Raw genomic sequence first — 26,526 nt, forward strand, 5'->3', positions numbered from 1 at the left:
GAGGGGCACAGAATCTTGAAGCAGTTATATAGGCCACTGGGTTATAGAGAAGGGCGTTAGGAATGTTGACCCTCTGGTGTTACAGATTGGGAGTTGCCACATCAGATCTTTCAGTTTTCATTGATGATGGCTATCAGCATAGACTCTCTGTTTGGGGTGTCATCACATTCCTAAGGAACTCAAAAGAATGAAGTTATCGTCTTATTGCCGCTGGGAGGTATATGCACTAGCAGGGGTCATAAAATCTACAGAACAGGTGGATCTCCTGGAGGGTGCACACCCAGATGGATTAGTTAGTCAGAGGTCATTCAAAGTTACAATATGGTCTCTTTTCTACAAAATGGCTTCCTTTATGTCAACCTTGTGTTGAGGCAGTTTCACTACCCCAAAACTCAATGGCTAAAAACAAGAAGTGTTTATTGCTCATCCAACTGAATCAGGGGCAGGTCAGAGACTTAGGCGGGTGATTCTCCTCACCTCAGCTGGCCTCTCTTGTTTGTCTGGGAGTAGACTGGCTGTTGGTTGGGGTCTCGTTTTTCTAGGATTTCACTGGCTGTGACAACTCAGCTCTGCTCCCCAGTCTCATCCCCCAAGTCTCTCACATCCTTCCAGCAGACTAGCTCAGGCCTGTTCCCTCATGAGGTACAGATGCGAGCAAGCCCAGCCCCCAGTCCTAGAAGCAGACAGCAAAAGGAAACCCTCAAGGTGTCTTGACGCCTACGCTCAGAAGTGGCAACTGTCATTGCTGCCACATTCCGCTAGTCAAAGTAACTCACAAGGAGCGTTCAGACTCAAAAGATGGAGAAACAGACTCTGCCTCTTCATGGGAGGAATGAGGAATGATAGACATTTGCATCTACTCCACCATAGATGGTCTTGCCGCTTCTCCCTCCCCCTCCTTTTTTACACTTTAAAGAAAATCGCAAGTTTTAATAAGAGAGAGCATGTGATTATAAACAATGCATATTGGTGGGAAAAGTTTTGTGTACTTCACCAATTACCCTTTAGGCACATAGACCGTATTTATGTTAATGAGACCATGGTACCTATAGTAAGAAAAAAGTCTTTCTTCATAAAAATGTTTTTTTTGTTTGTTTTTAGAAAACACAGAGAAAGCTCTGAAAGTAATTTAACTTAATTTCTTATTGTGTTTCTCAAACTGAGAAATGTTTTTTTACGTGTGCTGTATATCACACAAAAAAGAGCATATTAATATGAGGTAGAAGGCTGAAACGTGTCAAAAGCCACTTCTGGAAAATGTTACATTCTAATTATTTTATAGTTTACACTGAGCATCCAGTTGCAGCCAGGAACGAGGGAATTGGATTTGGGGAAATTAAACTATGATGTGCTGCCACCTTGTGTACTATGCCTGTAAGCACCATCATTTCCATGAGCATCTCTAGAATACTAATCAGAAAAAAATACTGCAATGAGGGAGACATTTTGTCGGCAAAGACAGGGTTTCTTGATTCTTTTTTGCTCAGGGAACTCTTTGAAAAGCTATATATATTGAACTCATAGTGAAATTTTTAAATGTATAAAACAAAATACTAGGATTAGAAAGGAAATTACATTGAAATATAATTATGGAAAGATTTAAAATGACTGTAATAGACTAACATGCGTGCTTCCTAACACGTTAAGTAACAAAATCTAGTGGTGAATCTAATAACTACTATGATCTCAAATTGGTAAATAGTGGAAACAGATTTTGAGATATTGACCACAAAGGTAATGTGATATGAAAATGTGTGTCACAGCTAATGCTATGGTGCTTTGTTGCCTAGATTCATAATTGAAGGAAATGCTAAATTACAGCTATAAACGAGGGGAAAATTTGTTGTTTTTTTCCAGTCTAAGTTTATGGGCCACCATGAACCTAGCCCTGGGTCCCTTGAGATCCAGAGACTCCAAATTAGTCATTCCTGACCCCTTAGTAGTTTATATTTGATCACTAAGCAAGAAAATATAAAACATCAAAACTTTCAAAAATAAATCTTCATTGAGATTCTACAAATCCATGGAAATGTTCTTCAAATAAGGCATTTTTGAAGAATAAAAACTAATTCTTCTCACATACATTACTTCTCCACATATAGGATGTCTCTGATATTTTTATAATCACAGATTACCAAGTTTAGGACTACAAAATACATGTGTAATTTTATTTGATTTCTTAAGGAACTGCCTAAATTCGTTGGATTCTAGTCCAAGATTTGTCTTGCACTGATTCAGTGACCTTGTACGTTTCTCTCCTTTGCCCCCCTCTCTCTTTCTCTTTCTCCTTTCCTACCTTTCTTTTCTTTGCTATTTTTCTTCCTTCCTTCTTTCTTCTCTCTCTCCCCCTCCTCCTTTATTTTACTCTTCCTTCAAGAAACATTTAACAAGAGAGGACTATGTGCTAACAACTTACTAAGCAGTGTGGGTAGTGATCTCAGCACTCACCGCTCGTTGTGATAAAGCATGGACCAGAGGCAAATTTACCATCACAGCTAAAGAAGCTTAAGCTCTGTGTACTTCACTCTCATGGTTCCAAGGAGACTTGGCAGTGGTTTCACATGTTTATAGGGTTTTGTAAAATTCGCAAAATGAGAAATTTTAGCCGCAATTACTGAAGACCGCTGTCTCTTTCAATTCCTGCTTCCCCTCATGTTCATTGCTCTGAGAGTGCCCAGGCGTTTGGAGATCCTGCACAAGTTGAGTAGGGGATACATTTAGTTTTGGTTTAGTGAGATGTGTGTATGTGGTTCATGTTCATTTTCATGCATAGAGGAGTTTCTCAACCTCATGGGTTCATGTCAATAAACGCTTAAGAATTCTATCTTGTCATTTTTCTCTCCCTAGTTAAATTTTGCGTACTTATGAAGAAACCTATATCTAATTTGTGATTCTAATCCCTAAGCAGGTAGTATGCCCATGTGGCTGTGAAAGGTAACATTACGTAGGCCTTTCCTCACCCAGATAAAATTCTCTAAGAACTGATGCTTATCTGGTTTTGCCCACTTGGAGCACTAGAATAGACAGAATCACTCCGTTCAAGTATCTCTCTGTATAAATATCTGAAGCAGTATTTGGTTGCTTTAACACATGGCTCTTTAAAGTTAACAAAAGATTGTCGTGTATGATTAAAATACCATTCCACAGTGAGACTGTAGTGGCTTTGCAATGTGTCAACTTGGCTAGGCTGAACTGCATTTCCCAGAACTCTCTTTCCTATATGTTTCTGGTTAGGGTAAGTCCCAAGAGAGAGTCTTCTGTGAGATTTGGAGGATGGAGGTGCAGCAGCAGAGCAGCAGCCGTTTTAGTGGCTCATCCACGTTATCGTTTATCTGCTTTCTCACCTTTCTAGTGTGGAGCAGCAGCCAGGCCTGCAACTGCTCCACCTTCCCCGGGACTCTCCTTCAGTTTCTTCAACTGCTGGGCCTGGTATGTGTTTAGCTACATGAGGAAGGCTCCCTGCTTCTGCAAAACACCCATACCCTCAAGGTCAAAGACAGAACTACGACACATTTCAGTCTCTCCTCGTTGGCTCCAGCTCACACTTGCGGGTCTAGCTTGCTCTTGCTCTCCCCCACTGACCATGCCTTTTTCCTTCCCAATGGCCTGCCCTGCGGACTCTAAACTCCAGCATCAGACACAAAGAAGACAGCTCTACAGAGTGCTACCAGCTCCCACAACTGCATAAAATCAAAGTCCTGTAACAAATCTCTAATTGTTACAGATATAGATCTTAATACACATAATACATGATATATATGATACTAGATATACATATCTAATATGTGATAGGTTTATATCCTAATGATTCTGCTTCTCTGATTGAGCCCTGACTGATACAATGACTTATAGATATTTGTATACAATACTCTACAATGGCTCACTAATTAATTTCTAATCTTTCTCACTTGAGGAACTGATGATTGTGCTTAACAGCAGCATAGTTTAAGGATAGTCTCTGTTCTGATCCTATCTGGACCCCTCATCCCCACTCCGGGTTCCCTGTGTGCTATATTGCTCTTGTCTCCGAACATCCATGCTAGGACTTCGGAGACAGTAATCCTCAGTACTCTCAGCCTGAGCCTTCCATTCTTTCACTCTCCTAGTCCAGCATTCTCTTGGGCATTAGCAGCATTCTCTCAAGCTGTGGCATTGGGAGGGGCATTTAAAACCTAGAAAAGTCATTCTGAGGATGGAGGCACCCACTCTGCAACCCTTCAACATTCTCCGTGTTACACCGTTAATCATGGCCCGGCAGCAGGAGCTGGGAGTGCTCAGGCTCGTCCCCGTTTAGTCACTTCATGCCTGTCATCCTGTGGGTTACAGCAGCTCTTGTGTTAGTCCAGCATCTCCCAAAACACCATGCACTAGGCCAAGTTATACCCATAAAGTCCGGTGTATGGCTTTAGAATAGTCTTCAGTGGACATATATCCCCAAGAGCACGCTATAGAATTTTGGCAGGGTGTACTGCCGCAGGGTCAGGGCCATTCCCAATCTCACTTATACAGACATCAGGAAAGACTGAGCGTTTTACTTCATATTCCTAGTGCACGTCCTTAAAAAATAGCTTTGTTAATGTAATAGCTCAACTCTCACTTCTGTTGAGGTTTCCTCAATTCCTCTAGACAGAGCTAATGTCTTTGCTTAGTACATAATATGATTATGGTACTAATTATATATTAATAATCATAATGTCATCATAACAAAAACCACATTGTATAGTGATTGGATGTTTGTCCAGCTCATCCACAAGACTGTAATCGTCTCAAGGTCAGAAATAACACTTTGTTCACCTTTGCTTAACTAGTGCCCAGCATATTGATGAGTTTCATTAAACTTTTGTTAAATGAATTTTTAAGCTATTTTTATCGTCTCTAAATGTGTCATGCTCGAGGAAAATAACCCATAGTTACCTTTATATGTTACCAAATATCTGGGTGATTTGAGAATCTAACAGTTAAAATGTTTACTGCCATTTCTGGCCCTCTGGGTCAGTGCTATCCAGTAGAACTTCCCACAATGGTGACTAACATGAACTTGAAATGTGGTCAGCATGGCTCTGGATGTCGGGCGATATGCAGACATTTCCACAGGGATAATCTGTATTATGACTTTGAGTCTTCTAAAAATTCTGGAGACAAAGATCAATCAGCCACTTTGCTCTGAACGTGAGCTTTCTGAAGCTCAATGACTATAGATGTAGAGGAAAAATAATCTCATCAAGAAAGATATTGATAAGATAATCCTTTCCCCCAGAAAATGGGTTTGGATTTCAGTAGCATCATTGATTTTTGTCTGTTATTAATAACCTTTAAAATGTTTCCCATTCACTTATGTGTACTCTTCCACTTTTTAAAGTATCTTTTGTTAAAAATTCTCTAAATAATCTAATAAAATGAAATAAAAGATAAGTGTGGTGGATCAATATCACCTATATCATAAGTTCATAGGACTTTTTTCAAGAAAGTTTATGATTCCAAGTGGGGAGACATTTTATGCAGTATAATGTATTTCTACTGTAAAGCGAAGACACTTTTGCTGGATAAATAATCTTCATGTTAATCTCTCCTTAAAAATGTTTTCCTGACACTATAGAGCGATGCTATTAAAAGAAGTATGCATAATTTCCTAAACACATTTGTATAAAACTGTTTATTAAACACAAATAATGGGTTCTGAAGTCAATGCCAGTTTTGTTTTTTGGGTTACAGGAGAGGGGCATTTCTGCTCTTTCAACAAGAGACAACAGATAAAACAAATCTCTATAGAAATTATTAATTTATTCAAGATGCCTGATATCTTTTAAGGGTTTAGTATGTACGAAAATGACTCAACTGTAGAAAGAAGAAGGTTTCACCTGGTAAAGTTTATAAGAAGACTACTGTGAAATTGATGGTATAACTGAAGCTTTATCATATATGTGTTATGTACTTGCATTTATCAAGGAATTCAGAAGATAAATGGCAAATGTTAATTTTTTCAAACAGTTTAAATTTAGAGATACTAATTTAAACCAAGGACCTCAAAAGAATTAGCCAACCAATTAGGTTCACGATGACTAAATTAAAAAATTCACATTTATGAAGCATTTCCTCTATTATTTTCCTGCACTTTTTTAGAATAAAATGAGATCCATTGCTCAAAAGCACTACTACAAATGTGAAAACAAAATTCAAGGGAATTACAAGATAGAAAATATAGAAAATGAAACTTGTTCTTTACATAACACTCATGATTTGGGTTTATATACTGCATTTTTGAGACACTGCTTAATGAATCTGTTTATACAGACCTGGGTTTCACCGTTACGTACAACACTAACTATATTCCTAAATAGATTCTGTGCTTCAATTTCTCCATCAGTTAAATGTGGATAATCATTATCATGGCTTTTTATATAGAAAGCATTTAGAACATTAAGTACTCAATAAATATTAGTCTCGATAAAGGCTAGGTTGGCTAATATTAGGAAAGCTTTTCGTGGAATTCCTAATATTCAAGTCTCTCTTTTTTAGTTTATTTCTTAAAATGTAAATTTTGATATATGTGATCTTTAATAATATCTTTTATTATCTTTCAAGTATAAGCTATAGCAAGATAAATCAGGGCAGTTGCAAGGTTGCAAAAAGGCAAGGGTTCAGAAATTGTAATTATGAGTTAAACTAAAATTCAACTCATTGTCACAAAAGTTTCTAAGATCAAGTGCAAAAATAATTACAAATACTAAGTTTAACAGCAATAGCAAAAGTAGCCCTTTCTTAGTGAAGCACAGTAGCAATTGTTAATATCGTTACATCCCAACTTTTAGTTACTAGTGAGAGCCTCATTAAAAATTTGAAGTTCCTTTTTTAATCAGAAATAACAGGAAGAGGGAAAGAGGGGATTTGTATTCTACTCGAGAATTCTAGTAGGAGATGAATCACAAGAAGTAGAATCTGTAGTGACAGCTGGAAAAAAGAAAAGTAAGCAGACCAAATCTCTAGGGCCCGCAGGAAGAAAGGATTATACTGAAAGCTGACCCCAGATGAAGAGGATGACCCAAGCGCTTAACCAGCAGGAGGGTCCATATGTTACCCAACAGCAGGGAGATGGGAAAGTTGCCCAGTCAGGGATTCCATCAACTCCGTGGTTAGATAATGAATGGAAATACCCACTGGAGTTAGATCTAAGTCAAGATCTTGGCTCAACCATTTGCTAGCAATGAATCATTAGACAAGTCGTTTAAACTCTCTAAGCTTCAATTTTCATTGCTTAGAGAGGATATTAATTGTAGGATTGAGGATTTCATTGCTTCAATGAGGATAGTAATTGTAGTTTCTTATAGTTTTGTTGCATTAAAAGAGACATCTGTAAAGCAATTAGCAAGATTTCTGGCAGTAAGTAAATGTAATAAGATTATTTGAAGCAAATATTATTTCAAGATGAAAAGAGATTTCTAAGTAACTGTACATAAGTAGGTATTAATTAAACTATTAACTACCAAGAAGAATCTTCAAGCTGTGACTTGACTATTGGCTCTAGACAAAGTCATTTATTAAAGATGTTATGCCTTTTTTCTTTTTTTAATCTTGATAGTTTTTCGTAGGTTCTTTTTTATTTTGGTTTGTTGATCGTTCTCACGACCTCCTCACCCCATACTTCCGATGTCAGCTATGGTGGGATATGAGATTGTACTAAAAATGTCTATGTGCATCTGAAACCCAGAACTAGTCTCTACTTGATGTCTCCTTTAGAAATCTCTCTTCTGCCTAATTACCCTACAGAAAGCTTCTGCCTTTAGAAAACCATGTAGACTTCACAAGCGCTGGCTTCAGATATTATGCCTATAGCAAGGGCAGGGAAGTCACACATGCAGTCATATTCTATATCACTATTAATAGCAAATATGTTTACAGCTTCAAGATAACTGGCAAATAAGCATTCTCTCCGACAAACAGTTGTCACTGTGCTACAAGATATGAAGAGGATATAAAAAAGATTCAGGAAATCTGATCTTTTGAGTGAGATTTAAATTGTGTTTAAATGCCTGGGGATGTGATGCAGAAAGGAAAGCTGTAATAAGTACAATCTTTAGACTGTGCGTCAGAAGTCTAAGTTACTTAACCTCTCTCGACCTCAGTTTCCTCCTCTGAGAAATAAAGCAGTTGAACTACCTGATCTGTTAATTCCCTGCTAAACCAACCACTGTGTGGTTCTGACTGTAGTGGGCACTTAAGGAGATAAAGACAGTTTAATTTACTGGTGCATTTGTCTCCCAGAATATAAAAATACAGAATTTTAGAAGACAGCAGTGGTAGTTTTAAAAAAAAGATATTAACAAAGACAGTCATTGAAAAGCATATCAGAGGCCAGCCCCGTGGCCAAGTGGTTGGGTTCCCAAGCTCCTCTTCGGCAGCCCAGGGTTACCCTGGTTCGGATCCTGGGTGCGGACCTGGCACCACTCAGGCCATGCTGAGGCAGCATCCCACATAGCACAACCAGAGGCACTCACAAATAGAATATATGACTATGTACTGGGGGGCTTTGGAGAGAAGAAGAAGAAGAAGAAGACACAAGAAAAGTGTATCAGTAAGAAAATACTAAATGAGAAATTTAGGCCCAAGCACCATGCTGTGATATTTGTAAGTCACTCATCAGCTTGTTTGTCATTCACTGATCAAAAATAATTTCATTAATTCATTTATACCTAGAAATTAAGTATTCATTTCTCCAAATCCATAGTGCATGATCCTCAAGGAAAAAAAGGGAATGATTAATTGTAGCCTCCTCAGTTTCTGGTTAAATGTGAGGAAAAGTAATCAGAAAGTGGATAAATCTATACGACACCTATATTCGTTTCCTAGGGCCGCTATAACACAGTACCAAAAGCTGGGTAGCTTAAAACAACAGGTGTTCATTGTCTCACTTTTGTGGAGCCTGGAAAGCCAAAATCAAGGCGCCCCAGCACCATGTTCTCTCTGATGGCCCTAGGAGAGAATCCTGCCCTGCCTCATCCCAGCTTCTAGCGTTTGCCAGCAATCCTCGGCTTGTGGATGCGTCGCTCCAGTCACATGGCCATCTTCACATCTTCTTCCTTCTGTGTGTCTGTGTCCAAATTTCTCCTTTTTATGAAGACATTAGTCATTTTGGATTAGGGCCCAATGAACTCATGTTAACCTGGTTAAACCGGAAAGACCCTATTTCCAAATAAGGTAACATTCTGAATTAGTGGGGGTTAGAACCGCAATGCATCTTTTTTGGGCAACAGAATTCAGCCCATAACAATATATCTCCCCCTGTGAAAAAATTCAGTGAGTGTACAAGATTTAAAGTTTTGTCAAGGACGAAGAACTGAAAGAAATGCCACACAGGACTTTCATCACTTGTATAAACAAGATACAGCTTACCAGAACCATCAGAAAATTAAGATACTGATTAAGATGGATTTCTGCCTAGCTGGCTTAGTCAGTATCTTGGCAATAAAAATTGCAGGAATAAATATTCATATTCATAATAGCTTGGACTTTCTTAGGTCTTACTAGTTTCCAGACACTGTTCTAAATGTTTGAGCTGTATTAATACATTTAATTCCTTCCATAGTCCTACAAGGTAAGAATTATTATTATCCTCATTTTACAGTTAAAGAAGCTGAGACACAAAGAGATTAAGTAACCTGAACAAAGCCACACAACTATTAAGTGGCAAAATTAAGATTTGAACTCAAGGAGTCTGGCCCCAAAGGCTATGCTGTTAATCACTATAAATGTTTCCTGATCTACACGCTAGTCATGAAGCAAGACATATCACCATGAAATGACTTAAAAACAAATAGTCTTTGGTGCATATCAGAGATCTAAATGTTAAATAGAAAAAGTGAAAGACTGTAAAGATTATTTTTTAAATGCCTGGAGTGGTACATTTAGTAATAGAATCCATTCCTTATGGTTCTTTGAGCAAATTTTATTAAGAAAATAAGTCTGACCAGCTTTTTTATATTAAAGATATTAAAAGATCATCATGTTATGAAAGGGTGCTAATTAGAAATAAGGATGTAAAGTGCCCAAGAAATAGACCAATAAGCTATTGGTACATGAATAGACATTTATCTAAAATGTAATTTTCATAGAATCTCTAACTATAAATATAAACTGTATTTTTCAATTAGAAAACTTAACATGCCCTTGTTATCATGATAAAAAAATGTATTTCCTAAAAATGTTAAGCGAAATATTTTTTTATTTAGTGGATTTTTATTATCCTAGAGAACATAGTCATTTTAGCCAAAAATTTGTATCTAGTCCTCTTGGTAAAATTAAATTATTTAAAAATATTCATATACTTTTAACATATAAACACAATTAAACATAAACATTACTATTTATTGATTTAAATATTCCTTTTAAGTGGCCTTAAAAAATGGACATATCATTATAACCTCAATGCTTTAAAAAAATTGTCATATCTTAAAATTGCAATCACAACTCTATTGAGCTTTTAGCTTGCTTAAAATTTCCGATTGGAACATTTTATATATTAACATATCTTAAAACTAAAGAAAAAGATGTTAAGGTATAAAAATCCTTAGCACTGATCATGTTAGAGTTAATTTTTAGCCAATACATGTAAACCTTATATCCTTGACTTGAACTGAGAATCCCAAATGCACTGAATTGCACATATTCTCCTTGTAAGCAATAAATAGTTTGTCTGGTTCCTTGATTCTATTTTGACACAATGTATTACCAAACTGCTGTGTTTTAATTTAAGACCTACTTAGATTAAATTTAATTGTACTAATCTTTTTAACTTCATGGGTTTTTTCTACGCTAAATGGTATATTACTTTTCACTGTAAGGTTATTATTATTTTTTCAGAAATGTTTTACAAGCAATTATAATTCATATTTAAAAAGAAATGTTCATAAATGAAAGCAGTTAAATTTTGCATGCAACAGCAATGCTATAGGCAAGGAGAGAAATCTTTCAATGACCATTGTCTTTGACGGCACTAGGACATGACTGGCAGATATTATTTTTAGGAACTAGAACATGTCAAAGTCACCAAACTAGTCATAATATTTTTCTAACTGAAGGCACTTATTCATAGATATTTTTAGAGAACCCATGTTTTAAACCCAGAAGTATCTTCCAAATTATATTCTGAAGGAAATACTTAATGTTCTACTCTGAAGATTTCTTTCAATAGCTCTTTATAACTATTTTATGATTACATTGCTGACTTTTTTAAACATCTAGATTTGTCAAGAAGGCATGTTATAAAATGAACCTGATTATTGGAACATTAATATATACCCAGTTAAGCCGGTTAGTGATTTCCTGAGTGTGATAGCTTTATTACTTAATTCCAAACAAATACCATTTTATTTCATATTAGGAAAAAATGTTCTGATTTAGTAATGTTAAAGGCATGAGGTAATCACATTAAAGGCTTATTCTGCAAGGCTTAATGTAGATAAAAACATTTTTTCAATAAAATGATGCCTTTGTTCATAAAACAGTTTTCTGTCAACTAGAAAAATAAAATGCCCAGCTTATAAAGATGTGTTCATAAGATATAATAGCTGGTCTGGATATCATTTGAGGTTTCAGGTCTTCCATTTTTCTATAGCTGATGGCAAACGCAGTCTGAAAATATGAAATGAAATAAACCTCAAAGAAACGTTGGATCAGAAAGGGGAGCAAGGAGGGAAGCCTATTTTTTTTTAAGTGAGAAAATTAATTATGAAGCCATTACCAACATTGGCAGATTTAGCATTTTTTGGATATATTTACCATTTATTATATATATGTAAGCTTTTTACATATATTTTTGCATTGAATTCTTCTAAGCAGGTATCATTATTCTTATTCCTAGTTTGAGAATAGATTTCCATTGAGCAACAATTTTCATTAACATGGATAAATCTGGGGCATTATAAAGCTGAAATAAAACTGGATACTTTTTAAAAAACTAGCTCTGATAATTACTTCTCTACATTTCAGTCTAGAAACAGCAATATTAGATTAGTGTGATTCTTTCTTTTTTCTTCTTCTCCCCAAAGCCCCCCAGTACATAGTCGTATATTCTAGTTGTAGGTCCTTCTGATTCTGCTATGTGTGATGCCTCCTCAGCATGGCCTGATGAGCAGTGCCATGTCCGCGCCCATGATCCAAACCAGCAAAACCCTGGGCTACTGAAGCAGAGGGCGCGAACTTAACCACTCGGCCACAGGGCCAGCCTTAGATTAGTGTGATTCTGGAGTCCAGATATGTTTTGAGGAAAATTCTTACCTAGATGTCCAGAAAACTTTGTAAGTCGACTATCATCATAATCTTCTATTTTTGATGAGTCAGTGGCAAGTTCAAAATATTCTCCAGTTCCTTCCCATGCTGTCCCTGAAATATTGTCTATTCCAAGAGCTATGAAGTTACTTTCAGAGGCAATAGAGAACTATTTAAGTGTTGGCCATGGTGATCATATTCTGTTAAATATTTCAGTCAAATAAACAGCAATTGCCCCACTCAGAGTACAGTGGTGAAAAAAATCACAGTCTTGTCCTGCCACTGTATGATCTGAAGAAGTTATTCAACCCTTTTAAGCCCTAGTTTACTCATCAGTAAAATTGGGGTAATAACAATATCTATTTTACAAACTATTGTGAGGATTAACTGAGGTAAAGAAACTGAATTAATTAAAGCATAAAGCGGTTATACATTATCTCATCTTAAATGTTGTTTTATTTTGAATTATATGAATAAAAACACAAAGGACAATTCATTTGCATTATTAGGCATGCCATGGAAAACCAAAACAATCATTGCTCAAAGGCTTTCCACGATTTTAGTTTGATTCTAAACTCTGAGCTGCGTCCATTGAGTAGAAAGAGCAGAGAATAAAGTGTGTGGTTCTAGTTAAGAACCACTTTTTGGCTATTGTCCAGGCCTTCGCTGGTACCTGCCAACTGTCCCCCCATGTCAAGACTTTTTAACCTTGCCTAGATTTTCAGCTTAGATTCTCTTATACCAAGTTGTCCCTTTAAAGAGGGGTTTGAGAAACTACAGCAGAATTAAATTTACATTTTATCATCTTGTATACATTTAATTTATGCAGACTTAGAAATTTTAAAAAGTTCAAGCATAACAAATAACAAATAGCATGGGTAGTTCCACTTTCCATGCCAATGTATCAGATTATGTTCTGACAGGAGCATAAGATGGGAGGTGGGAGTCTGCTGCCCCTATGCCTGTGGTCCCAGGTGCCTGTCGCAGCAAAACATCTCACCAAGCTGACTGGGATTCTAATCTTGAGATACATTTCTTTCTATACTATATGGGTTCAAGACTACTTTTGTCAAAATGCAATTTTCATCTTATAAGCTATTAGAATCTGACATCTACTTCAGGTTTAAACTTAGTGATTGACCACATGTGTTGATCTTCTCTCCTCTTTTTCCAGATCTTGGAATGAAGATCTGAAATGATGGGAAAAGATTTAAAAAAAATTATTAACTCCCAAGGATGAAAAGAATGGTAGAGAGGACCTCAGGAAACAACATATTTCAACAAATTCTCAGAAGATGGAAAGTAGATGGAGGAGTAGTAATGAATTTAATGGAGTAGAAGAAGTGACGACCTGAAGACCCGCAGAAAGGATTACCCCAGATAAGAAGTGAGTGCATTTTCCTTGTGCAAGTGGAGGAATGGCAGTGGAGGTACCAACTACTTCAGAAGGATGTGGGGTCAGGATCTGTAAATGGAGGACTGACTGAAAGATTATAAACAACATGCTCAGATGGCCAGGGCCCCGCTCCTACTGGGCAAGGAAGCAGCTACCTCTAGTTCCTCCCGCAACCAACTATCCTTTCCTCTCCTCTCAAACATTGATTCTCTGGAGAAAATGAGTAGAGAAGCCCCAGGCTTAAAGACACCATGGAGAGCTGAAGTGAGAAGAGGGACTTCAAGTAGGGGCATTAAATGAAAATGTGCATGCTGAACCGTGGGAGCCTCCGCATCCTTGATTTTTTTTCATATTTTCCTGTATTTATTTGGTAACAATAAAAATTAATTTATGAAAAGAACTTGATCTCAATGTAAAATGCAAAGAGACTATATAGAAAAGCACTGAGATGAAAAATTATATCAAATCATCCTTGCTAATGATAAGAACTACCCTTTGTTGAGTAGTTACACTGCGCCAGGCACAGTGCTAAGCCTTTTACATATGTTTTTGCATTTAATTCTTCTAAGCAGGTACTATTATTCCCATTTTTGTAGATAAGGAAACTAGAGAGATAATGTGACTTGCCAAGTAGCGTACAGTTAGTTGGTAATAGAGCCAGGCTTCAAGCAGATTGATTCCAACGCAGAATGTTCTTAAATACCATACTTTACTCCTCTCCTGGCCCTGATTGTGAGAGCCAATTATAGAAATTGGGATTTTTTTGCCATGTTTAATATCCAAATATTGATTTGTCGCCTGTAAATCTGTGAAAGTAGTTCTATTTTACCCCTGTATATGAATTTTGTCTTAACAGCCTTGTAAAAATTTGTAATTCCCCTAGGACTAGAATCTAGCCTTTTAGCTGCCGTGCAGCTAGACTCTATCAGAGACCCCATCAATCACATAAAGGGAGAGGTAGAAGGAAACAGACAGGAAACAGCTTTTAGGATGGACTTCCGTATTGGCAAGAATTGGACTCAGCTACTTGAGGCTGCAAAGTGGGATCAGAGTATTTCAGCTTCAACACAAAATACAACACCCAGAGGATCAAGGAATGAAATGAGATTGAGTTAAAGCATGTCAGAAATAGCCTAGAGTACTCATTTTCAATCTTTTTACCCTGGAAGAATTCTTGAAATAATTTTCAAGTCTCAGGGAATCCCTACTTAAATATTCTTATATCTATAAATCACAGAAAGTTAATGTGATCAGTAAGTTATAGATAACAATCCAATAACAATTGTCAATAATTGTCACAGAAGAAGAAAATAATCTTTTTCTATGAATATTGTGAATAACTTATTAGCCTAGTCTTTTTGTGTAGTTCTCTCTCCCCACAAAAGACACTAACTCTTAACATAAATTGGTAATATAGAGAAAATTAGCTTCCCCTTTTATTTTTGTTTCCTACTTGGCTTTTTAACCATATCCAGTGTGTTAGTCCGAGTCCTCCAAGACAGCAAGGGACAATTAAACATGCAGGGATTTTATTAGAGGAAACACCTTTGAGAGAAAATGGGGAAGGGCACTGGGGAGACTGGGAGATTCATCAGACCATGAAGCACATATGACGCTGCATGAAGGAGAGAGGAAGGTTGGGCGAAGTGTTCAAGATTGTCATAAAGTCAGGAATGGTCAGCAAGGCTGTGAGGGAGACTTCAAGCCAAAGTCAACCATCAGAGAGGTCTAATGACATCCAGGAATGGTCTTGCCTCAGTACTCTTGCTGCACCCTGTCACCAGCTGGTGGCGGTTCATGGGAAGTGTGGCCTGAGAACCAGCACAGGAATGGAGTTCAGAGCATAGCAGATGGGGCCTTTGGTCAATTAAGTCCCTGAAATTGGAGATCTGCAATGCACATTCTCATGGCCACCATACCTAAGAAGGCCTAAACATTTATCACAAACTTCTACTCTACAAGTAGCTAATAGAGTAAACTATGTGATTTTCCCCCTATTTAAAACTAAAATGACTTTTTACTCGAACTTTCTTCAGAAATAAAGAAGTTAGGGAGTGATGTCAGCATCATGGCAGAGTGAGCTCTTCCCTTAGACTCTACCCCCTAAGATACAATGAAAAAGACACTCATAAACCAACAGAAGACATTCACACAGCACAACAGGCGTCTGAGAAAGCCATGCAGCCATATGTCTGAAGGTGGGGATGCTGGACCGCCCCCCCGCCCAGGAGGCAGTGGAAGGAACTAAGGGGATCTCCTCTCCTTCCCCAAATAGCAGCGATCTAGGGTGTGAGACCCATGCTTCTCTGAGTGAAGGGGGAATAGGCAATCCTTCCATGGGAACGTCTTCTCTCAGAGTTGCCCCCAGCCCATGGGAAAGCTCCACATGGAAGAGATTAAGAAATTGTAGGGGTGTCTTCACCGAGCTGAGCCAAGGAGGGCAGACAGTGAGTGCAGAGCAGGAGCACCCCCAGGATCATGCACACAAAACAAAGTGCCCCTGCCCCTGCCTGGCACACCAGCTAGGCTGGTCAGCCAGAGCAAGGGACCCCTACCAGAGCGCCTGCACGTACATGTGTAAAGCAGGTGATCAGCAGGCAAACGCAGATGGGCCCTGTCAGCATAGCTTCCAAAGGACAGACACAACTTCCAGGGATCATGGCAGGCTCAGAATACGTAGCTCCTGCAACCCTCCCACCTCCCAGTTGCAGAGGGTAGAATCTGCAATATGAAGAGATATATCAACTCTCCAGACCAGAAGGAAAATGACAAGTACCCAGAAATCAGTCTTGAAGGCACAGAATTTACAAGCTAAATGACAGAGAATTCAAAATAGATACCATAAAAAACTCAACAAGTTATAATAAAACTCAGAAAGACAGTTCAATGAAATCATGAACAAAATTAATGAACAGAGGGAATTCTTCACAAAAGAGATTGAAACTATAAAAAAATCAGAAATGTTGGAAATGAAAAACATGATGGACGAGATAAAGAAAAACCTGGAATCCTTAAATAGCAGAGCTGATCTTATGGAGGACAGAATTAGCAATTTACAGGACAGAAATATAGAAATGCTTCAGATGGAGGAGGACAGACAACTAAGACTAAAAAGAAATGAAGAGATTCTCCAAGAAATATCTCACTCAATTAGGAAATGCAACACAAAGATTATAGGCATTCAAGAGAGAGAAGCAAGGGAGAAAGGAGCAGAGAGCTTATTCAAAGAAATAATAGCTTAGAACTTCCTAAACCTTGGGAGGGAACTAGAACAATAGGTAAATGAGCTAATATAACTCCTAACTACCTCAATATAAAAAGACCTCCTCCAAGGCATACATTAGTAAAACTGGCAAAAGTCAGTGAAGAAGTAAGAAAGAAAAAATGTTAAGGACAGTAAGCAGAAAATAATAAGCAACAAAGGAAACCCTATCAAGCTTTCAGTGGATTTCTCAGCAGAAATCTTACAGGCTAAGAGAGAGTGGAATGATACGTTCAAAATTCTGAAAGAGAAAATCTTTCAGCCAAGAACAGTCTATCCAGTGAAAATATCCTTCAGATATGATGGAGAAATAAAAACTTTTCCAGATAAACAAAAGCTGAGGGAGTTCATCACCACAAGACCTGGCCTCCAACAAGAAATGATCAAGAATGCTCTCATACCCAAAAAAAGAGAAAGGGTTTACAAAGCCTTGAGCAAGGAGATAAATAGGCAGACAAAATCAGAAATTTGCAGCTGTCTATCAGAACAGGTTAGCCAACAATTATAACATTAAAGATAAAGGGAAGGAAAACATCAAAAATAGCTATAATCTCATATTTCAACCACAAATTCACAAGACAAAATGGAATAAGTTGTGACAATAATATCTTAGACGGGGAAGAGGAAGGGATGAAACCTGCTTAGACTAAGGAAATAAGAGGCTCTCAGAAAATGGACTGTCTTATATGCAAATCTTTTATACAAACCTCATGGTAACAACAAAACAAAAACTCAGGACAGAGACATAAATGATAAATAATGAGAAAACCATCATAGAGAACCTGAATTAGCAAACTGAATTAGCACTCAGAAATACACAGGACAAGTAATTAGCACTCAGAAATACACAGGACGAGAAACAAGGGACATACAGAACAACATGGAAACAAGTGATAAAATGACAGTATTAAGCCCTTATATGTCAATAATCACTCTAAATGTGAATGGATTGAATTCTCCAATCAAAAGACACAGAGTGGCAGGATAGATTAAAAAACAAGACCCAACAATATGCTGCCTCCAGGAAACACACCTGAGCTCTAAAGACAAACACAGGCTCAGAGTGAAGGGATGGAAGATGATACTCCAAGCTAACAGCAAACAAAAGAAAGCAGGTGTTGCCACACTTATATCAGACAAAGTAGAGTTCAAGATAAAAAAGGCAATGAGAGACAAAGAGGGGCAGTATATGATGATAAAAGGGACAATCCATCAAGAGGACATAACACTTACAAATATATATTCACCTAACACAGGAGCACAAAAGTAGGTAAAGCAACTATTAACATACCTAAAAGGAGATATTAGCAACAACAGAATAATAGTAGGAGAACTTAACACCTCATGAGCATCAATGGATAGATCACCCAGACAGAAAGCCAATAAGGAAATAGTGAAATTAAACAAAAAAATAGACCAGATGGGCTTAATAGATATATATAGAACACTCCATCTACAAACAGCAGGATACACATTTTTCTCACATGCACATGGAACATTCTCAAGGATAGACCCATATGTTAGGAAACAAGGCAAGTCTCAATAGATTTAAGAAGATTGAAATCAATCACCATCTTTTCTGACCATAATGCTATGAAACTAGAAATCTACTATGAGATAAAAGACGGGAAAGTGACAAATATGCTGCTGAACAACCAACGATCATCAAAGAAATTAAAGGAGAAATCAAAAAATATCTGGAGACAAATGAAAATGAAAATACAACATACCACCTCATATGGGATGCAGCAAAAGTGCTCCTAAGAGGGAAATTCATGGCAATAAAGGCCTACCTCATCAAAGAAGAAAAATCTCAAGTAAGTAATCTCAAACTACACGTAACAGAACTAGGAAAAAAGAACAAAGCCCAAAGTCAGCAGAAGGAGGGAAATAATAAAAATTAGAGCAGAAATAAATGAAATTGAAACCAAAAACACACTAGACAGGATAAAGGAAACAAACAGCTGGTTCTCTGAGGAGATAAACAAAACTGACAGACCCTTAGCAGACTCACTAAGAAAAAAAGAGAGAAGGCTCAAATAAATAAAATTAGAAATGAAAGAGGAGAAATAACAACAGATACCACAGAAATACAAAGGATTATAAGAGAATACTACAAAAAGCTATATGCCAACAAAATGGACAATCTAGAAGAAATGGATAAATTCTTAGACTCATACAACCTCCCAAAACTGAACTGAGAAGAAATAGAGAATCTGAATAGACCAATCACAAGTAGAGAGATGGAAACAGTAATCAAAAACCTCCCCCAAAATAAAAGTCCAGGACCAAATGGCTTCTCTGGAGAATTCTACCAAACATTTGAAGAAGATTTAATACTTATCCTTCTCAAACTATTCCAAAAAACTAAAGAAGACAGAACACTTCCTAATACATTCTACAAGGCCAGCATCACCCTGATCCCAAAGCCAGACAAGGACAACACAAAGAAGGAAAATTACACACCAATATCGCTGATGAATATAGACGCAAAAATCTTCAACAAAATATTGACAAACGGAATACAGCAATACATTGAAAGGATAATACACCATGATCAAGTGGGATTTATACCAGGGACACAGGGATGGTTCAATATCCACAAATCAATCAATGTGATACACCACATTAACAAAATTAGGAATAAAAACCACATGATCATCTTACTAAATGCAGAAAAAACATTTGACAAGATCCAACATCCATTTAGGATAAAAACTCTCAATAAAATGGGGATAAAAGGAAAGTACCTCAACATAATAAAGGCCATATATGACAAACCCACAGCCAATATCATATTCAACAGGGAAAAACTGAAAGCCATCCCTCTGAGAACAGGAACAAGATGAGTGTGCCCACCTTTGCCTTATTCTTATTCAACTTGGTTCTAAAGGTTTTGGCTAGAACCATTAGGCAAGAAAAAGAAATAAAAGGAATCCAAATAGGCAATGAAGATGTGAAACTCCCACTGTTTGCAGATGACATGATTTTATATATAGATAACCCTAAAGAATCCATTGGAAAACTATTAGAAACAATCAGCAACTACAGTAAAGTTGCAGGGTACAAAATCAACTTAAAAAATCAGTTGTAGGGGCTGGCCCCGTGGCCGAGTGGTTAAGTTCGTGTGCTCTGCTGTGGCAGCCCAGGGTTTCACTGGTTCGAATTCTGGGCCCGGACATGGCACCACTCATCAGGCCATGCTGGGGCAGCATCCCGCATGCCACAACTAGAAGGACCCACAACTAAAAATATACAACTATGTACCAGGGGGCTTTGGGAGAAAAAGAAAAAATAAAATCTTAAAAAAAAAAAATCAGTTGTATTTCTACACTTTAATAACGAACTAACACAAAGAGAACTCAAGAATACAATCTCACTTACAATCACAGCAAAAGAATAAAATATCTAGGAATAAATTTAACCAAGGAGGTGAAAGACCTATACAATGAAAACTATAAGACATTATTGAAATAAATCAGTGATGACATAAAGAAATGGAAAGATATTTCATGCACATGGATTGGAAGAGTAAACATAGTTAAAAGGTCCATACTACCTAAAGCAATCTACAAATTCAATGCAATCCCAATGATATTCTTCACGGAAATAGAGCAAAGAATCCTAAAATTCATATGAGGCAACAAAAGACCCTGAATAGCTAAAGCAAACCTGAGGAAAATAACAGAGTTGGAGGCATCACAATCCTGGACTTCAAAATATACTACAAAGCTACAGTAATCAAAACAGCATGGTACTGGTATAAAAACAGACACACAGAACAATGGGACAGAACTGAAAGCCCAGGAATAAAACCACACATCCACAGACAGCTAATCTTTGACAAAGGAGGCAAGAACATACAATGGAGAAAGGAAAGTCTCTTCAATAAATGGTGTTGGGGAAACTGGACAGCCAGGTGCGAAGAATGAACGTAGACCATTATCCTTTGCAATACACAAAAATTAACTCAAAATAGATTAAAGACCTGAGAAAAGACATGAAAGCATGAAACACGTAGGAGAAAATATAGGCAGTACACTCTTTGACATTAGTCTTAGAAGCATCTTTTTGAATACCATGTCTACTCAGGCAAGGGAAACAAAAGAAAAAGTAAACCAAAGGGACTTCATCAGACCATAGAGCTTCTGGAAGACAAAGGAAACCATGAGCAAAATGAAAAGCAAACCACCAACTGGGAGAAAATATTTTCAAATCATATATCTGACAAGGGGTTAATCTCCAAAATATATAAAGAACTCATACAATGCAACAACAGAAAAACAAACAACCTGATCAAAAAATGGGCAGAGGATATGAACAGACATTTTTCCCAAAAAGATACACAGATGGCCAATAGGCACATGAAAAGATGTTCAACATCACTAATCATTAGGGAAATGCAAATCAAAACTACAATGAGATATCATTTTACACCTGTTAGAATGGCTATAGTTACCAAGACAAAAGAACAACAAATGTTGGAGAGGATGTGGAGAAAAGGGAACCCTCATACACTGCTGGTGGGAATGCAAACTGGTGCAGCCACTATGGAAAATATTATTGAGATTTATCAAAAAATTAAAACTAGAAATACCATACAACCAAACTATCCCACTACTGGGTATTTATCCAAAGAACTTGAAATCAACAGTTCAGAGAATTATGCACCCTATGTTCATTGGAGCATTATTTACAATAGCCAAGACATGGAAGCAACCCAAGAGCCCAAGGACAGATGATCAGATAAAGAAGATGTGGAACATATACAATGGAATACTACTCAGCCATAAAAATGATAAAATCATCCCATTTGCAATAACATGGATGGACCTTGAACGTATCAGGTTAAGTGAAATAGGCCAGACAAAGAAAGATAAACACCATATGATTTCACTTATATGTGGAAGATAAACAAGCACATGGACAAAGAGAACAGATTAATGGTTACCAGAGGGGATGGGGGTTGGGGGGTGGGCATAAGGGTAAAGAGGCACATTTATATGGTGACTGACAAATAATAATGTACAACTGACATTTCACAATGTTCTAAACTATTATGACCTCAATAAAATAAGATAAAATAGAATAAAATGAAAAGAAGTTATGCTTAAGCTTATTTTTCTTCTTTTTATTGAGATATAATTGATATATAACATTATACTAGTTTCAGATGTACATCATAATGATTCAATATTTGTATATACTGTGAAATGATCACCACAATAAATCTAGATAACATTCATCACCATAGGTACAAAATTTTTTTCTTGTGATCTGAACTATTTTTTTAATTTGAGTTCATAATAGTTGAAATCGTTGTGAAATTTCAGTTGTACATTATTTCTTGTCTGTCACCACATAAGTGCTCCCCTTCATCCCCTGTGTTCATCCCCCACCCCCCTTCCCCTGGTAAGCACTGAACTGTTTTCTTTGTCCATGTGTTTGTTTATATTCCACATATGAGTGAAATCATCTGGTGTTTGTCTTTCTCAGTCTGGCTTATTTCACTTAGCATAATTCCCTCAGGTCCATCCATGTTGTTGCAAATAGGGCGATTTTGTCTTTTTTATGGCTGAGTAGTAGTCCATTGTGTATATATATATATATATATATATATACCACATCTTCTTTATCCAATCATCAGTTGATGGGCACTTGCATTGTTTCCACATCTTGGCTATTGTGAATAGAGCTGCAAAGAACATAGGGGTACATATGTTACTTTGGATTGTTGATTTCAAGTTCTTTGGATAAATATCCAGTAGTGGGATAGCTGGGTCATCTGGTAGTTCTATTTTTAGTTTTTTGAGGAATCTCCATACTGTTTTTCATGGTGGCTGCACCAGTGTGCATTCCCAACAGCAGTGTATGAGGGTTCCCTTTTCTCCACACCCTCTCCAACATTTGTTAGTTTTAGTCTTAGTGATTATAGCCATTTTAACAGGCGTAAGGTGGTATCTTACTGCAGTTTTGACTTGCATTTCATGATCTGAACTTTTAAGATTTACTTTCTTAGAAACTTTCAAATAAGCAATACAATATATTTAACTATAGTCACCATGCTATATATTATATCCCCATTAGCTTATCATTCTTGAAATTAATACCTTACTTTCCTTTACATAAGTTATTTTTAAAATCACATAAGGCACACATTAATAAATTCCTGTTAAATAGCTGGCTTAAGCCAAAAAATGCAACTTACTTTTTCTAAAGTTAGGCTTGGTTGATTTCACTTAAATAAAAGTTATAAATTGATTTAGTTAGTTATTTACAACATGAAAATTATTGACAATGTGATTAGTACAGCTACTAACTATAAGCCAACAGAATATGAATATATCTTAATATAGATTTTTGTTGTTGTTTTTGTTGTTGTTGAGGAAGATTTGCCTGGAGTTAACATCTGCTGCCAATCTTCCTCTTTTTGTATGTGAGCCACTGCCACAGCACGGCCACTGACAGGCAAGTGGTGTAGGTCTGGGCCTGGGAACCAAACCCAGGCCACAGAATCAGACCACAACAAACTTAACCATTAGGTCACCAGGGCTGGCCCTTAAGATACATTTTCATACAAAGCTTTGAAAAACTAATTTTCTTCCTAAGTAATATAATCAGGCTCATATATAATCCTAGCAGTTATGAAATTATTATACATATATGTTGGCTTTTAAGATCTCTTTTATATACCTATTTATGCATAAAAATTGTTATTTTTGAAACTAGAAATAAAGAATAAAATAACTTGAAGCTTGGGCTTGTTTTCCTGATGCACAATTACCCAATTCTGGGTCAAACTTCAGATAAGGACACAAGGATTTCATTTGCAACTAAAATGAGATGATTTTCCTCCTGGCTTATGATGATTGTTAAACAAGTCAAAGCTTGCTCACATATCTAATGAGGAAAAAAATGCAGCAAAATGTTCCCTGCTTTCCTATGAATAACAGGATGCCCTTCTTTCACAGAAATCTGGAACTTGTCTAGGGGCAGATCAGTAAACCTCATCTTAACTACATGATCAAACCACAGCTCACAAAGTCCTTGCTTTTCTCTCAAGATCAGGCTGAGCAGAAGATGCAGAGGGGGGCTCTCTTACCCTGTGTTAAAAGAAAGAGAAAATACTGTTCCATTTCATTCTGTGGTTCTTCCAGGTGATTTCAACAAAGCTTAAGTCTTGCTAATTTCCTTCTTCACTCTCAAGCCCAAGCAGCAGTGGGAAAATTTCAAGATTGCCTCTTGCAATATAATTTTTCCAAAGATTCAGATTCTCACAAATCAAAGAATCTTGTCACTTGAAGCCAAACTACTTTCTCCAGGGTCTTGTGAATACTCGGTCAGTTGGTTCAGTGATGAAAAATGCCTGATAAGCAGCTAGTTGCTGCGGCCTTCTTCAAAACACTCAACAAAAGCTGGCCCACTGCTTCTAGCAAATCCTCCTGTAATTCGCCTTTTAGCTAAAACACACTGCTGAAACTCTTCCTCTGCTTAACCACGAGATGTCTATATGCAACAGGAAGTTTCTGTGATCCTCGTCCAAAAGATGACACAATTTCAAAACATTCTGGAGTGAACTGGTCTTTATTTAATAAAATTAACCATTTTGTAGCATCATTAAAACTTTTTTCCTTTTATCTGTAAGTTTTTTACGTTAGTACCTCTCTCTGAATAAAGCAGTATGTTGTAATAACTTTAGATCAAAGAAGCTCAACAAGCACGAGAAACATGAATAAAATTATGTCAAGGCACGTTACAATCAAACTTCTCCAAACCAGTGATAAAGAGAAGATGCTAGCAACCAGAGAAAGAGGCTCATTACATACAGAGGAACAAAGGTAAGGATAGCATTGGATGTCTCATCAGAAACAATGCAAGTGAGAAGAGAGTAGAGCAAAACCTTTAAAATAACGAAAGAAAAAACTATCAACCTAGAATACTATAGCTCCCAAAATATCTTTCAAAAATGAAGGCAAAACACTTTTCATACGTACAAAAGCTGAATGAGGTCATCAGCAACCGGCCCACATTACCAGAAATGGTAAAGAATGTTCTTCAGTAAGAAGGAAAATGATACCAGATGGAAATATGTCTACACAATGAAATGAGTATTAGAAATGGTAACTCCATGGTTAAATATATATGATTTTTTCTTTTAATTTCAATTTCTTACTATTAAAATCTGTAATTAAATAATACTAATTACAGTGAAGATTGTGGTTTATCACATGTGAAAGTAACATCTATTACAACAATAAGCGCAAAGGGAGGGAGGGGAGAAATGGGACTATTGAAATGTCCTTATACTATACATGAAGTGGTAGAATGTCATTTGAAGACAGAGTGCAATAAGTTAAAAATATATACTACATGCTCTAAATCAACAGCTAAACTAAAAACCAAACAGTTACAGCTAATAAGCAACCAACGAGATAAAATAGAATCAGAGAATATCTAATCCAAAAAAAGTCAAGAAAAGCAGAAAAAGTTAACAAAAAGCAAGGTGTCTCCTGTTAGAAAACAAATATTAAGATTAGATATTTAAACCTAACCATATTAATAAATACATTAAATGAAAATGATCTAAATACCCCAACTAAAAAACAGATTGGTTTTAAAAACAATATCCAATTATATGCTGCATATAAGAAGCCCACTACAAATATATAAAGGTACAAATATGTTAAAAGTAAAAGTATGGAAAAAGCTATACTATACTAACACTAAACAAAAGTTGGAGTGGCTATATTAATATGAGAGAAAACAAATTTAGCAGCAGAGATTAATGCCAGGGACAGAAAGTTCATTTCCTATGGACAATGGGGTCAATTCATCAAGATGACATAACAATCCTAAACATTTATGTACCTAATAACAGAACTTCAATACCCATGAAGCACGAACTGATAGAAAAAAGATAAATCAACAAATCCAGAATTATTGTTGGAGATTTCAGTATGTCTATCTCAATTATTGATAGAACAAGTAGAGAGAAAATCAGTAAAGATATAAAAAACGTGAACAATACTATCAAACAACTTAACTGCCATTCATAATACACCCCACCCAACAGAAGAATACACATTATTTTCAGATATACATAAAACATTCACCAAGATAGACCATATTCTGGGCCAGAAAACAAGTCTCAATAAGGTAAAGATGATTCAATTCATATAAGTTCTTTGAACAAAATAGAATTAAATTAGTAATCAATAACAGAAAGATCTCTGAAAAATCTCCAAATATTTGGAAACTAAACAATATATTCCTAAATAACTCATGGATCAAAGAAAAAACTCAAAAACAAAATTAGAAAGTGTTTGGAACAGAATGAGATTGAAAACATATCAAAATTTCTGGGATGCCACTAAAGCAGTGCCCAGGGGAAAATTTACAGCACTAAATGCTTATATTAGAAAAGAAGCTCTCAAATCAATAACCTCAGCTTCCACATTAAGAAAACAGAAAAAGAAGAGCAAATTAAACCCAAGGTAAACAGAAGAAAGGAAATAATAAAGATCAAGGTGGGGATCAACAAAGTAGAACATAGAAAAATATGAGAAAAAAAATCAATGAAACTAAAAGCTAGTTCTTTGAGAAGATC

This window comes from Equus caballus, chromosome 3 (assembly GCF_041296265.1).
Source record: "Equus caballus isolate H_3958 breed thoroughbred chromosome 3, TB-T2T, whole genome shotgun sequence".
Taxonomy (NCBI): Eukaryota; Metazoa; Chordata; class Mammalia; order Perissodactyla; family Equidae; genus Equus; species Equus caballus.